Here is an 11,874-nt window from a genome sequence, read left to right on the forward strand (position 1 = left end):
TCAGTTATCAGCTGCCACCTTTTTGAGTGTCAGCTGCAAGGCTGGAGACCAAGTCGCCTTTCTGGCTTTCAAGCACCCGGTTCTTAATGTAGGTACAGGAGGATCTAGGTAAACAAGCACTTCAAAAAGGAAACTACACATTCTTCAACAATTAAAACAAAGAGCGACCTCTGCAGTTATGTATGCGTGTATCGATGCATAGATGCAGGCTGAAATGCAACGAAAGGTTGCTTGACAGGCTGCATCTGTCATACCCTACATGCATGGAACCATAAGCCCATATTTTCTTAAAATGGCCTTTTTCTTTTAGTTACTACCTGCCAGACAAATAACAGTGCCTGTCTGCACAAAAGGTTTGTTCCATCAGCAGCTGTGCATGCCACTGCTCCAGTGAGAAATGTTAGCACTTGCCTAGAAAGTAAAAATTGTATGTTACGAATGCCGTGGAACCAAAGCACTTGATCTACATTAATAGGAATCTCTTGTTGCTTTTGAAATTGCTGTAGTAAACTTTTCTAAGACCACTATCGTGGCTGTTGTGTCTTCAGATAATGTTTAACAGCTGTCCTGCTTAGTCGGCCTTTATCATAAGGGTTCCAGCTGGCAAGGAGCATGGAAGTTGATCTTACTGCAGCATTCCCTAATTGTCTAGTACATTGTTTTCAGAGCAAATGAGGGGCTGGGGGCTACAGCAATGTGGCCCATGCATTGCATGGCCTTACTCTCTCAAGTACAAACCTTAAGGTGGTATAGCACAGACCAATTTTATCCAGCTCCATGGTTGGAAACAATCAATTTATTTTTCTGTAAAATCTAAACCAAGATAGATTTTAAAAAAAAGCTTAAGACTTAACTTTTAAAAGTGCCCTGATTCAAATACTTCTGTCTGCTCTTGTTAGATAGCTAATGTCACTATTCCTGTGCAACATAACCAATCGTTTGGCTGCATCTATATGTGTCAGTCAAGTCTGCATGCAGATTAGGTGCACAGCTTTGAAAGCCAGGTTCGTGCAGGCCCTTTTGTGACTGAATAACGAAGTTCTAATGGCACCGCTTTTCTCTGCAAGCAGTTATTTTTATCCCTAGTTAGAACAGGAAGGCATTCTGAGCTATAAAGGCTTACAGGCAGATTTTTAAATTAACTTGGCAACCTCTCCCACAATTTTGAGCCAACCAGCTCATAGTGTTCTAAGTGAAAACAATCATCTTGTTGATGGGCCAAAAAGTCACAGCTCAATGACTTTTTTGGAAAAATACAAGCTGTGGAAAACATCTTGCTCAACCGGCCTCCCCCAAATAAACATTTCCCACTTTCTTAGAATCACAGAAAGTTAGGGCTGTAAGCAGCCGTAAGGAAGGCAGGGCTAGTGCACCCCTCCTGCTGAGACCGGATTAACTGGTCTTCAGTCAAAGCAAAATGTAGGTTATAAACAAATCTTAAACTCATCTATGACTAATGCCATGACGCTCAAAGTTTACGGGGAAATGTCTTTGCTCAGGTCCTTGCTGTAAATGACTTCAGAACAGTTCCGTGATGCCTTAGTCTGTATGGCAACAGTCTCTTTGGGGCTAGTGCAAAATGTGTGAGTAAAAGCCAAAATCTCAACTACTGTAAGCAAATGGAGAAAATAAGAGAACCCAGCAATCAGATCTTCGCCTCACTTGTGTATGAAAACAGCTGATTACTGATTCACTAACACATGTGATAAGGTGTCCAAAAGGGCTTGTTTTGCACTAGAACCATTGTGTAACCCAGAGTACTCCTAGAACAGTTACCAACAATAATTGTGGTTTTTTAATCTCTGTTTTGGAACACACAAATCTTTCCTTAAAAATGACATACTCATTATCATGACCCAGTCCAAACATAAAGGGATGACACTTTTCTCTTGTGCCTTGTAACTAAATCTGGTCTGACTCCTCCTGGTTTTGCATTTTCAACAAGAGGGGGAAAAAAAAGACCTTTTAATGTGGCTAATCCTAGACAATCCCACAGGTGCTTAGTTACAGAAAGGCTGAGGGGTTGGAAAGAGATGCATAAAATTGGAAGCTGGCATATTCAACAGGGTTTATTCTCATATCTTACTATTCAGGCGTATTTTTCATAGGGGGAATACTGCTCTTTGTGGAAGGACATGAAACTCTTCTCCTTTATTAAAAAGGACATTGAGTCAGAGCCTCTTGTGATGTGAGTGCTAGTGACTTAACCTAATAAATCAATATTCTGTTGGGCTAGGAGGGAGTGAAAATTCAGTGTAAAGTGGAAGGCACTCAGGTGTGTGTTTCACAAGAGTGTATGACACTGAGTGTGTAACTGCTGCCTTGGCCGATTCACTCTGCATTTAATGGGCTCCAGATGTTCTTAAAGTGTTTGAGGGAAAAATAAAATCACTGCCTCAATCAGTCGGGAAACGGTGGCCAGAGCAACACCCGACCGACCATTCTCGCCACGGACTTTCACAGCACCTGAGGCTGCACTGAGCCACGTATGCCCAGGGCCAGTATAAATTCAGGAGCAGGATCAAGGAGCCACAAATGGCTCCTTTGCAGCCCTCTCCCCTGCTCTTCTTTTCCTCCTACCCCCAGCTGTTGCTAGCAAATACTGCGCACAGCTGGGGATCTGGGCCAAAGTGGAGTTCGGTTCTGAGTAGTGAATTTGTGGGGGTTCCATATGTGCTGTGCCTTAATAATTTCCCATCGGTGTTTCTCCATTCCAAATAAGCTGAGGGAGGGGCTGTAACTTGGTAATTGCCAGCCCTGCACATTCAGCCTGTAGGAACACAGGACTGGAAGGAACCTCCTGAGTCATTGAGTCCAACCCATCATGTCAGCCAGTTCATACATTTGCTGTGCCTGAGCTGTGAAGCAAATTGAAAAAGCCGTTGAGTGCCAGCCACTTTTCCCTCTTGCCTGTGTGGTACTGAGTGCTGGCTTCGTTGTTATGGGGGCGAACAGCAGGCTATCCCTGCTCGGACTAGATCAGTTTACAGTATTACACGGACGTAGCCTTCATTATGTCCAAATTTAAGTGGCGTGTCTGCAGCTGCTGACGAACTAGCCATTCAAATTAACTCTTTTCTCTCCCCCCGCTCCCAAGTCATTTAGGGGGAGTTTGGGTGATGCCCTAACTTCCTTGCAGAGTCCGATCCGGTTATGGAAGACAGCAGTTTTACCTGCAAGACGGCTGTGCCTAACGTATGAAACATGCAGAATGGAATTGATTTCCAGTTTGGGTTGAAACCAAGTCTAGCAAAAGAGTTATCCCTGTTCAGAGTGGGCAGAGGAAGTGGCAGTGATTATACCGTGCCCTATACCACCTATAGGAGAACGTTTCCCTTTAGCCCCAGGAAACAGCTGATATACACCACCACGATTTTATGTCCCCTGCCGCACAAGTCCAGCCACTACGGGCCTGATCCTGTGAGGAGCTGACCCCTTGCAGCTCCCCTTGGGGCTAGTAGGAGCAGCAGGTGTTCAGCATCTCCTGGGATCAGAAATAATAGGAGCTAAAGGCGCTGAGCACCTTGGAGAAGCTGATCACTTGTATCAAACCATGGCTGAGGGATTCTGCTGACTGTCTAAGCCCTCTTGGAGTGGCTGGCTGGCAGATGTGCTCTAAAAAAAACCCCAAAACCTTCTGTGAAGGGTTCCCAGCTGGCAAAGACTGAGCCCCTGACCTGTGTGAAAATTATACGTCCAGAGCACAGGTAACTTGAATTAAGGGCAGTTCAGACCATTGTATTTGTGGTTCTCAGCTTTGAGACCCAGTGCCAGTACTGACAGCACCCCGATGGGCGGTGGCTCGTAATCTCAACCTGGGTCAATATGGTTGTATGCGTTCCCTGTGTTCGTTTCCCCAGAGCCTTGTGCCAAGGCAATGGGGTGAGGGCTGAGTTTCTACCATTGTAACCTTGTTCCATGTTGGTTTTGCTCCCTCGGGAAAGGGCTCAGTGAAGCGAGTCCCACACGTGATAACTGAGCTTTTAAACCAGAAACCCTGCATGTTCTCTCCCTGCAGCTTGCACAGGGGGCCTGGAGATTTTCTTCTGGCCACTTCAAGCCTCCCCTCCGGCACAAAGCAGGCCTGAGTCTCTCGTCCAGTGAAGGGAGCAGGCCAGGCGCTAGCGCCTAAAGCATCTACCTCCCTGTGGCAGCTGTAGGCAGCTGGACAAGAGGCCGGGGGACATGGCTAGAGCTGCCTGTGCTACTGTAACAGCCCCCTGAGCCATCGGCGGCTGGTGCAAGCTACAGCAGCGCCCAGTCCGCCCAAAGCTTAGAGGGGGGGTTGGATAGAGGGCAGGGGAGTTTGGGCTGGTGGTCAGGGGGTGGGGTGTGGATTGGGGTGGGGGTGGTCAGAGGGCAGGGAACAAGGGGGTTGAATGGGGGCAGAGGTCCCGGGGAGGCAGTCAGGAAGGAGGGGGGTTGGATGGGGCACCAGGGGGCAGTCAGGGGCAGGGGTTCTGGGGGCAGTCAGGGGCCAGGGAGAAGGGGTGGTTGGATGGGGCAGGGGTCACCGGGGTGGGGCTGTCAGGAATGAGACGACGGGTTGGATGGGGCAGTGGGGGACAGTTGGGGGGGGGTGGTCAGGGGACAGGGAGGGGTGGATGGGGCAGGAGGCCTGGGGGGACCATCAGGGGTCAGAACAGGGGGGAGGATTGGATAGGGCAGGAGTCCCGGGTGTGGGGGGTGGAAACGACAGGGGGCGAGAAGCAGGAGGGGTCAGCTAGAGGCCGGGCCACGCCTGGCTGTCGGGGGAGGCACAGTCTCCCCTACCCGGCCCGCCATACAATTTCGGAACCCTGATGTGGCCCTCAGGCCAAAAAGTTTGTCTGTCCCTGCCCTAGCTCCTCCGGGCAAGCTGAGACTGCGGCCGGGGCTCTCCCTCGCTGCGGCAAAGGGAACGAGGGACATTTGTGGCAACGATGAGCCAGGCCGTAGGCATCTTGCTGAAACACACGCACCAAAATCCTTCCCTCTCCCAGGGAGGGGCCAGAACATCAACCCCAGCTTTCCTCTCCCTGTGTGCCAGGCTCCCAGCAGCTCTGCCGAGGTTTCTTGTTTGCACGGACGGGGCCGTAAGGAAGCCTCCAGATGTTGATATTCCTGGGGGTGTTTATAGCAGGTTCCTAGCAATAGATGATAAAAGACACCCTCCCTCTCCCCGCACCCCCCCCCAAATGGCAATCCAGACTCCTAATGCAGAGAGAAATGCAAACCAAATGAAACCTGGCCTGACCCCTCTTCCCTGCCTGCTTGGCTGACCTTTATCCCACTTTTCCATGTGGACGAGCAGCTGGCTTCCTTGGGGCGCATGCGTCTCGCCACTACCTCTGCTCTCCAGCAAGGCAGGGAGGCCGGGTCGGGGGAGAGAGACAGGCAAGGATTGCTGGGATCCTCTGTACGGGGATTAAGCCTTTGGGATGTCAGGGCAACAGCTGCTGTGGGGAAAGGGGAATGACTTGCAGGGATCTGCTTACACTGCACGGACTGAGTGTCTCCGTGTTGATGTGGTTGTTTTAATAAGGGGGCTGTAGAGCAGACCCACTTCTGGAGGCAGGGGCGGCTCTAGCAATTTCACCGCCCCAAGCACGGCAGCACGCCACGGGGGGAGGGGGGGGGCGCGCTCTGGCGGTCGCCAGTCCAGTGGACCTCCTGCAGATGTGCCTGCGGAGGGTCCGCTGGTCCCACAGCTCCGGTGGAGCATTCACAGGCACGCCTGCGGGAGGTCCACCGGAGCCGCCTGCCGCCCTCCCGGAGACAGGCAGAGCGCCCCCTGCGGCATGCCGCCCCAAGCGCACACTTGGCGTGCTGGGGCCTGGAGCCAGCCCTGTCTGGAGGGGATGGAGAGCGAGTCCAAGACCGTGCAGGGAGGCTGTGCTTATGCACAGCAAAACCCTGATGCAATCTGCCTGCAATCTTTCCCCTCTTGGTTGTTTCTCTTCATTGACCAGTAACCCAAACTGTTACTGAATAAATAAGGAGTTTTCCTGGAAAGGAAGCCAAAATAACCAGTAGAACTGGCCTCAAGACAACAATCCATTTTGCAAGGACTTTCAAGGTTTCAAAATTTGGGTTTGTTCCTCCCTGGAATGAAAAAAACCAACCTCTCAACCGTTTTTGTGAAACAGATTTGTGTCGAAATGTCCATTTGGGGATCAGAGCAGTCAGGTATTCAATTCGGGTTCTTACTCTGTCTGCTGAGACGTGACCCCAGAGTCCACCCTGAACCTCAGAAATCTTCCCATCAAAAATGCTGCTGAAATTGATCCACCTCCATGAAATGTTTCAGTTATGACAAAACAGCGTATTTCAGCCAAAATCCATTTTGTCAAAAGCATGCTAACCAGCTGAAATAACCGGGAATATCATTCGTCAGGAAAGAAAACTCCAACCCTCTTTCGCTTAGCAGAGGGGAAGCCTGGCCTTGTGGCTAAAGCAGCGTATCTACATTGCTGGGTTTAGCCCCATAGCATCAGCCTGAGTCAGTTGACCTGGGCTTACCGCCACTGGGGAGGGTTTCTTGCAGTGTAGATGTACCCTATGAGGCTCTGTAATCTAATGGTTAGAGCAAACTCTTATGGAAAACATCCTTTGAGTTTAATGGGTATGAAACTAATAGAATTTGATAGTAATTATTGCGAAAGCCTTAAAAATCTCAGAGAATTATAGTATTCTATTGGATGGCTTAAACAATTCTCAAGAAAAGTTATATTCTCTAGGACTTTTCTCCAAGGAGCCAGAAGATTTCTGGGTCCTATTTCTGGAAGAGCCACTGATTTACTGTTTCACTTTGCACCTAATTAGAAAATGGGATATATCACAGTTATATGGAAAAACTGGATGCTGAATACAAGTTCTAGTGTCCTGGGAGAAGAAGAAGAATAACCAGTCTTTAAGGCAGTGTTCTCAATCCCACTGCATATAACGGGAACACTCACTTTAACGGCTCTGTGCCTCAGTTTCCCCATCAGTACAATCTGGATGCTAAGGCTTGCCCACCTTTCTAAAGCAATTTTGAACTCTGTGGCTCTGAATAAATTTCAGACTAAACACAGAATATCGCTCTTGGATGCACTTCTGCTTGTCGTCGCCAGATTGATTGTGTCTGTCAGTGTAGATGAGACCTCTCCAGGACAACCTAAACAGGAAGCAAAGATCTACCTTTGAGCATGGGCTCTGCTCTTCTGATCTGCAATGTGACAGTGAAATCCCTCAAAACTGGCCTCATGTGCTCTTCTTTCAGCTTTGGGTTGTTGAATACACGTCTTAGGCAACAGGAAATGCTTGTCTAGCTTGTTCCACAGCAGTCTTTAGAGGCAGAGCCCATGTTGTTTCCAAATAACCCTTTCTGTTCTCTCCCATCCGCAGCCCACATGCAGCACTCCTTACAGCCTGCATGTGGCGCGGTGTCCTCCGAGGTTGATTCAAATGATGCTTTCACAACAGGAAACACTTGAGTCGCATTGTGGCAGGGTTTGTACCCCCTCAACTCCCTGAGTAGGAGGTATCCCGCCTATCTATGCTTCGGTCTGTTTTCTATGCCCCCTCTAGTAGACCACATGGTGTGGCCCACTGACCAGGGCCTATGCACTGTCTCTTCCTGTGTGGGGTAGCATGGCCTAATGGCCAGAGTCAATTTAGTGTGCCCCTAGGGCAGTGTGGTACAATGGCCAGAGTCCCCCTACTGGGTCTGTTGGGTTTGAAAGCTGAACCACAGGCCAGGACTCAATAAACATGGAGCCCCTTTGTGTTTGGTGTCTGGGCTGGCTAACGTGGCTTTGGGTTAATGAGTCCGGGCTTCATGGATTGCAAGGCCAGCAAGGGACTAGTGCGAGGCTCGCATCTGGCCTCCTCTATAACACAGGCCAGAGACCTGCCCCCAAATAATGCCTAATAACCTCTCGACTCCTATTCAAGAGCCCCCGTTTGTGCATCCCAGGAGCGCATTCGCGCTTTTGGCTACAGCATCGCACTGGGAGCTCATATTCAGCTGATTACCCGCAACACCCCCGAAATCTTTCTCAGCATCATCACTGCCTCCCAGGCTGGAGCCCCCGCTCCTGTAAGCATGGCCTGCATGCTTTGTTCCTAGATGTAGGCATTTCCATTTAGTCGTATTAAAACACATTCCATTCAAGACCCCACCCCCCGCTCATGCCCCTGGCACCTACTGTTCTCTGCCAAGAGATGCTGATGCTGCACTTCAGCTGCCGCTACTCCAGGCAGTCAGCATAAAGGGAATCAGGAGACTGGCTGGCAGAGGATGCGGCCATGCTGCCAAACTCATTTAGTGTCACTTCTCAGCACTCGAAATGCACAGGTGAAGGGCCTGGGGGATTGGGTGACCAGGCCAATTTTATAGGGACAGGCCCCATATTTGGGGCTGTGTCTTATATAGGTGCCTATTACCCCCCATCCTCCCTCCTGGTTTTTCACACTTGCTGGCTGGTCACCCTGCTGGGAGAGGAGCAGTGATCCTTTCTGTTCCAAAACCACAGATCATCACAGAATTAAAACTTTCCCCCCGCCCCCGCCCATGAAGCAAGGCTGCATTGTACACCTACTGCTTTTCAGCTGCAGCAGCTCAACCCTCCTTCTCCAAACCACAGTGTACAAAACCCCAAACCCTCAAATAAAGGTCCCTTCAGGACAACTTGGACGCAGTCGGTCCTGTGGCTCTAAATTCGCACTCTGATACGGCGCTTGCTCGGGAATGGTTGCTAAGGGAACGAGGGCCGCCTGTCATAGCAATGATTATGAAAACTGTGTGTCAACAATGCCCAAGGAGAAGGCAGGGGGATTCTGCAGGGCTCTCGCTGAATCTCACGCTCTGTTTCTCTGGCTTAGTCTCTCGCTCGCTTCACATTTGCTAGGAAAGTGCACTGATGCCTTTCATTTGCTTTTCCCTTCCAGGGGGCTCCCCCTCCACTGTTGGGCTTGGTGTGCGGGTGCTGTTGGGGGCCTGTGAGACACAGGTCAGACTAGATGACGTGGCAGGGGCCTGGCTGACCCGGCGCACGCCGCCACTACTAAATAGAAGCAAACCTTCAAAGAAAAATACACAAACGCTCATTTAAAGTGACTGTATTTCCATTCCCACTGTTCGTCACAGAAACACGCCCTGATATGCCCGGCCTGCATCGTTAGTCTGCTTTCCTGTTAACAGAGCCTGGCCTCAGCCTGCACCCCGTCCCCGCCCTCGTACCCCTGCCCCAGTCCTGAGCCCCCTCCCACACCCAAACACCCTCCTGGAGCCCACATCCCCCCTGCACCCCAATCACTGCCACAGCCCTGAGCCCCCTCCTGCACCTCAAACCCCTCATCCCTGGCCCCAGCCGGAGCCCTCACCCCCTCCTGCACCCCAACCCTCTGCCCCAGCAGGGTGAAAGTTTGGAGGAGAGCGAGCAATGGGGCAAGGGGGAATGGAGTGAGCAGGGGCGGGGCCGGGGGCAGGTCAACGGTGTTTGGTTTTGTGCAATTAGAAAGTTGGCAACCCTAACTGGGGCCCCCTCCACCTGCTGGGGAGGCGGGGGGGGGGCAAGAGCAGCCCCTGACCTGTGTCCCTCCCAGACCTCCTGCCCAGGGCAGGTGGAGGGTTCAGGGCCCTCCACAGCTACCGGGGCTCCCCAAGCTGCTCTTTCCTGGGCCAGGCTCCAGCTTCCAGCCTGGTTGGAGTGTGGTGGGGGGGCAGGGGGAGGCTCGGTGGGACGAGGATGGGCAGAGAGCCTGGCCCATGGTGAAAAGTGGATGAGGCAGGGCTGTCCACTTTCAAAAGTAGGAGGGACATAGACCCTTGCTTCCCCCCCTCTCCCACCATTCTGGCACCCTTGCTTTAAGATCTCATGATTTTTAAGTCAATCACATGGTTTTTTGTGGGGGGTGGGGGTGGCTCATGGTTTTTGAATGCTTAGTGTTGGCAATACAAATGAATGGAAAATGAGGTCCAGACCGACAGGCCCACAGCTGTTAGCGTAGTGCAAGCTTTCATACTTCGTAGAGACATTCCCCTGTGGACTGACCCACTGTTCTCTGGGTCAGCTGGTGTGCAAAGACCTCAGCTGAACTCTCTGCAGCCCATGCTACGCTCAGAGCGATCGTTCATGACGCTGCTTTTCCACTTCGCCTCGCCAGTGCTTGCCTTGTTGTATTTCTTTTTGCATGTGATGCGTTAGAACTGTTTGCCTGGGTGCACAGCAACCGAGAAAACAAGGGGAACTGGCCTGGCAACCTACATATCATTTACATTAAACAGGAATAGCACTAATGCTCCCGCCAACGAGCAAGCCAGCTGGCCGGCCAGAGCCGCCTCAGTCACCAGGATCCCGGTGGCTCAAATTACAAACTGCCACGGTTGCCTTTTTTCATAGTAGCGACTGTGCAGACATATTTCTTTGTTCCTGAGCCAGACAGACAAAGCTCGTCACGCCCAGACAATCTTTGTACAGTGCAGTCTGCAGCCCTCTAGGTTTTTACCACCATCTGGTGGCAGAAAGAATTGTGAGTTTTCTGTCCATTGATTTCTCTTCTTTTTCTGTGTCAGAGCAGCTGAGCACTTGCTAGTTGGGCATTAAGCAACATGCCTACACATCTGTCCCTGGGTGGTATTGTGTCATCTCGCCCTGGGGAGAACTGGGTGGGTCAGTAGGGTGGCTTGTTTGTGTATCTGTACATGCTGTTCCATGTGTCCAGGTCAAAGAAGCATGCCTTGCATGTGCCATGGAAGGTGGTGAGATCTGAGCCCTCAAGAAAGCTCCATCTCCTGAACAGACAAGCTGGACCCTTGTGATAGAAAGATCCTTTGTGCGTAAGGAGCAGGGTTTTTGAGCACAGTCCTCATCCCGGTGTTTTAGGCTCTTTTAGGTATGCTGGGGCCCAGATCGTTGAAGGTAAGGACTAAGACCTAGACCTTGAACTTGCAAATAATGTGCCAGACAACTGGGATGGAGGGGGAACCAGAGGAAACCGAGCCCCACAATTCACCGTCATTGCTGTTGCCTAAACTGTATTGTGACATTCTGGATGGTGAAACAGTTACTATTTGCCAATCAGCTCTGATGCTTGGCCGAGATCAGAGAAGCTCTTTATGTAACGTGACAGTATTTCTAGGTTTGTCCAGATGTGACACAATCACTTTTGAACACCACAGCTAATTAATTTCAAAATTTCCAGGAACGTTCTAGCCGTCAGTGGGTGAATGGGCTGGATTTTTGGTGAGAATTGCAGCGCCAGAAAAGTTGGTTGGCCCTTGCTCGCTAGGCTGAGCTGCCTCAGAGCTGTGGGTCAGATGCTCGGCCAGCAAGGGGAGTCAGAGGGTGAGGAGCTCCTTCCAGCTGCCTCCCCAAAGCCTGGTCCATGAGGGGTACGGGAGAGCCACACAGAGCCATTAACAATGGGGGGAAGGAGGAGGGAATGAGGGTGCACAGAGCCACAGGCAATGGAGGGCACAGTGTGCCCCTAGCATACAGGGCAATGGGGGCAGGGGACATACAGCTGAAGGAATGCAGGGAATGGGGGGACCCCCGAAAAGCCCCCAGAATGCAGGGGAGACACAGAACCCCAGGAATGGGGCCCCATAGAGCCTCTTGGAGGAAGGGGAGCACACAGAGGCCCTGAACTGCAGGGAGGCAGGGAATGGAGGGACACAGAACCCCAGGAATGGGTGGGGCATGGAGACCCTCTAGCAAGGGTGGGGCATGCAGAACACCTGGAATTGGGGTAGTTGGGGGGGTAGTGGGACATAGAACCCCAGGACTCAAGGGGTGGTATGGGACCCCCCCCCCTCAGAGCCTCTGGCAGGGGGTAGAAGGGAATAGGTGGGACACAGAACCCCTGGCATAGGAGAGAGGAGGGAATGGGTGAAAGTGGGGATAGCAG

Source organism: Mauremys reevesii, linkage group 13 (assembly GCF_016161935.1).
Source record: "Mauremys reevesii isolate NIE-2019 linkage group 13, ASM1616193v1, whole genome shotgun sequence".
In the NCBI taxonomy this organism is placed as follows: domain Eukaryota; kingdom Metazoa; phylum Chordata; order Testudines; family Geoemydidae; genus Mauremys; species Mauremys reevesii.